This window comes from Nanorana parkeri, unplaced genomic scaffold (assembly GCF_000935625.1).
Source record: "Nanorana parkeri isolate BGI_ZX_2015 unplaced genomic scaffold, ASM93562v1 scaffold1014, whole genome shotgun sequence".
NCBI lineage: Eukaryota > Metazoa > Chordata > Amphibia > Anura > Dicroglossidae > Nanorana > Nanorana parkeri.
Window position 1 is genome coordinate 88,883 of NW_017307282.1, and position 4,503 is coordinate 93,385.

Here is a 4,503-nt window from a genome sequence, read left to right on the forward strand (position 1 = left end):
CATCCCAAGTACTCTCCTCTGCATCCCAGCATTCAATGTACTTGAGGAAGCTCACTCTTGTCCTTTCCCTCTGTCCACATACACCCATCTGGTAGCCAATTGGTGGACATGTTCAGACGATTTAGACGCATTCACAAGCTCACCGTTCTACCTCATCAGCACTGAAAGGAAAAGTTAAACTCCTGTCTCTGGCATTATACACTCGGTTGAAGCTGACAGTACCCAGTAAGTAAGCAAAGTTTTGCTTATGTTCAAGTTTCAACCAACCGGCTCCCCCTCTGGCCTGATAGCCAATTGGTTGAAACTCCAAGATTAACAAAATCTTGCTTTCTTACTGGGTGTTTTCAGTTTTGAGCAATGGCAAAGACAGGTGTATTACTCTTCCCTCCAGTGCTGCTGAGGTAGTGTGGAGAGCATGTGAATGCCTCTAAATCTAGAAAAGAGTGAGGATATGACCCTCCAATGGGGAATTAAATCACAATATCAATAAACCAAAATGTAGAGACTAATAAATTCATAAATATACACTGCCAGTCCAAAAGAAAGTCACCACCTGGATTTAGCTTAGCACATAGGTCAGAGCCTTCCATTGGATAATAGATCTAGGTCCAGCAATGTTATGTGCTTAAAAAATTAGGTCAGCTGCCTACCCGAATATACTGAAGTACCAGGTTTTTCCATCAATGGATTTTTTCTTCCCTGATGGCACAGGCATATTATAAGATGACAATGTCAGGATTCATCAGGCTACAATTGTGAAAGAGTGGTCCAGGGAGCATGATACATCATTTTCACACATGGATTGACCACCAAAGAGCACATAACCGAACTGAGAATCTTTGGGATGTGCTGGAGGAGACTTTACGCAGTGACCCAACTCTCCCATTGTCACTACAAAATCTTGGTGAAAAATAAATGTAGCTCTGGATGAAATTAAATGTTGTGGCATTGCATAAGCTTTTTGAAGTGATGCCATGGCAAATGTGTGCCATAATCAAGGCTAAAGGTGGTCCAATTAAATATTAGAGTATGTGACTTTTTTTTTGGATAGGCAGTGTATGTATACACTCTAAAAAAAATAGTTTGTGAAGACTTTTATAATATGTTTAAAATCATATAACTTTATTTAATATACAGGTGAAACTCGAATAATTAGAATATCATGCAAAAGTAATTGCAGTAAGTGCTGCAAAAGGGGCCCAAACCAAGTACTGAGTACATATGCATGCTTGTACTTTTCAGAGGTCCGATATTGTTCTATATACAATCCTTGTTTTATTGATTGCATGTAATAATCTACTTTTTTTGAGGTTGTGGATTTGGGGTTCTTGGGGTTTTCATGAGCTGTAAGCCATAATCATCACAATTATGACAAATCACGCCTTGAATTATCTTGCTTTGCATGTAATGAGTCTATCTCATATATTAGTTTCACCTTTTAAGTTGCATTAGTGAAATAAATGAACTTTGCACGATATTCTAATTATTTGAGTTTCACCTGTAATATCACTACTATAACCACTAGCCAGAGAGTACTAATAAACCATCCATTAGAACTTGTGCTGACACAATATCCTACTACACAATCTCTACACATATGGCCACATTCTGCAAACAATTCACAAAAGTTATATTATAAGCTATTGAAGGCATTTTCAACTGGTACCTCATATTTCTATTAAACGTCCAGCAGATCCACAATGCAAAATGCTTAAACAAAGTTGAACCTGGAAATAACACAGTTATCTGTGTTTTTGTTTGTATATACAGTATACCTTTCCTGGTCCACGTAGGTGAAGAAATAATCACTCTGATTAAAGTTATAATTTCACTTTGGACAGTTATGTTATTGTGCAACACACTAGATACTAGACGTATCAGTTTTTCTGACGTTTTGGTGCATTGCCAGGCAATTTATCTGAATAGGCTGCTTAATACAATGAATGTTAGCACAACCCACCAGGAAATCAAAGTGAAAACTGACTGAGGACCACAAAGGAGCTATAGGGCTAAATGCTGCCCCAAAACACCAGTTTGACATTCCTGACTTAAGTTGTCCATACCCAGATTAAATATTGGCCTTATTGCTGAACCAGATGAAATTCAAACCATGGGTGGCCTTGCCGGCACCACATGGCTTGACAAACGTCAATCTGAAAACAAAAGGGCCTGGGTGGAAGATTGCTGGCTGAATAGTGCCTGCAGCCAATCAGCAGAAGTCACTGTTGGAATAACCCGAGAGCCGCAGGCGCTGGCTGCCAGAATACAATAGCTGTCAGCAAAGATTCCCCAATCCAGGCTGCTTAATGGGGGTTGGAAAATCAATGAAGTCTTAAGGCCTATGAAAAGTTTTAGTTAGACTTGGAACATGCTTGGGCATCCAACAAGGTGCTAGTGCTGCAGTGTGCACCTTCTAAGGCTAGGTTCACACTTGCATCTGCATTTTCCATGGGGTTTTTTTGGGGTGTATTTTTGGTCAATGACAAGCAATATGTTCTATGATATCGTTAGGTGTCGTCTTCCTCAGTCTGCTGTTTGCCTCTGTAGTTGCACTGCAAACACGTAAATAGGGTACAACATCCCAATCTTCAAACTTCACTCTTCTTGGGCAATTTCTTCGCACGCCTTAGGATGCCTGCTGCAATCTTTGTATCAAATCCTACAGCAATGGCCTCCCTCCTACCAGGCAAATGAAGGCTTCGACATCCAGCATTCTGTGGCTTTGTCTCTCCATCTCCTCTACAGCATGTGTAGAGTCGAAGTTGCATGGGGGCAAAAAAAAGCATTAAAAAATGCATGTAAATGTATTTATGATTCCATTAACGTCTAAGGGCCACAATTGCACAAAAAGAAAGACAAGGAGCAATTATTAACCCCTTCATGACTGAGGCCTTTTTTCCATTTTTGCACCCATGTACGAAAGAAAATCTCATAGACGTTATCAAAAAAGTGCACACATTTGAAAGGGGAGTAATAACACCTTGCATATTTATAGTTTTCTTTTGAGTGGTTGTCTACATGCATGCACACACCACAGCTCTTGCATGTTCCTTCCAAATGTCACAGCTGGAATTTTAATTATAAGCCATTGGCTCACCCTTCCCAACCCTACCCCGTGTAGAATGTGGTCACCCTCCTGTACATAGCTGTCAAATGGCTCTCAAAACACCAGAACAATGCCTGCACATCCAATCAGACTGTTCAGGTATTTTGACAGCCAGCTGGGCTGACCAGCAAGATCCTGAAGCTTGGCCCAGCAGGATATTTCTAAATCCAGTTTAGCGTAGATGGAGGAATTGGTTGCACTTTTTCCATATGACCATAGAAAATCTGCAGATACTGTATAGTTGTATAGCCAGCTTTAGGTGCAAAATTGGGCCACAAAATGCACATTGAGGGGAATTTATTAAAACTGGAGCATGGCAACCAATCAGCTTCTTTCTTTTATTTTCAAATCTTAACTGAACAAGCTGAAGAGAGAAGCTGATTGGTTGCCATGGGCAACTGCTCCAATTTTGATAAATTCCCTTTATGTTTTTTCAGATGCTCCTAGTGAAGTCTATAAGGTCAAAAATGCACAATTCTCCCTAAAAAGAAGCTTGTGTACGTTTTCACACACAACACTGAGATTTGAATGGGTACCATTGACAATAATGGGATTCTTCAGGTTGAGTGTTGTCATGCTTCGAGAAACATGTGACAAGAAAAGAAAGCTAAACCATGTGCAGTCTTCTTCAACACACACAGTTATCTGTGCCCTGACTACCACAATAAGTCATTGCTTGTGTCATGTGTAGCCCTGTGTTGGAGAACCGAATACCATAGAACACCCATTCACCCAGAGCGGTTATTTCCCTTCCCCTAACACCCCTCAGCAGAGACGCCATACCCAACAAGCACTCCCACACCGAAAGGTGGCGGCTGCTACTGCATCACTGGGGTTTCCTAGGCGGCTTCGCAGGGTTGTCATATGGCCCCTCCCAGGGGAGGAGAGACGTCGGAAGCCGGCAGGGGTAGCCCAGGAAACCCCGGACATGAATGACACCCGTTCCATTAGCTGCGCGCGTGCCCCGTAACGTGTGCGCGTTCGCGAGGGAGGGGTGGGACTGGCTGCCAGCGGCGTGAGCTCGGCTCTCTCGGCCGCCATTTTACAACAGCCACACTCCGCCGGACAAGGAGCTGTTACTACTACACGAGGGTCGCACTCGTGCAACGCCGTGACACCCGAGAGCAGAGCAGGCAGCCCGGATACAGCCAGCACCCGCCCGGACCGGGACAGGTAAGTGAGCGGCCTTCTCCGTTTTGCTGGTTGTGCAGCCGGCGCCTATGGAAAATGGATTCCAGCAGGAGCACGTTGGCCGCGGCTGCTTGGGGCGGAGAGGCCCGGGGAGCATGAGCCGTGCAAGCAAAGCGGCATTGCATCCCAGGGGAAAGGGGGTGATAGTACAGAGTGCTGGCTACGTGTGCTGCTCCGGCCCGGAAGCATGGCGGGGGGGGGAATGG

The 4,503-nt window shown here is 43.7% G+C and overlaps 1 protein-coding gene across 8 annotated transcripts in view; it reads left to right on the forward strand.

Annotated features, from left to right (window-relative positions):
• Window positions 1-4,063: 4,063 nt before the first annotated feature.
• Window positions 4,064-4,503, forward strand: part of SYNCRIP (synaptotagmin binding cytoplasmic RNA interacting protein) — a 23,846-nt gene continuing 23,406 nt past the window's right edge. For 7 of the 8 annotated variants that reach the window (XM_018567138.1, XM_018567139.1, XM_018567140.1 and 4 more), the window contains exon 1: window positions 4,197-4,279. The gene's annotated coding sequence lies outside the window, so the exon portion shown is untranslated. Of the gene's footprint in view, window positions 4,280-4,503 lie in introns of all 8 variants that reach the window. The other variant, XM_018567144.1, reaches the window with a different exon arrangement.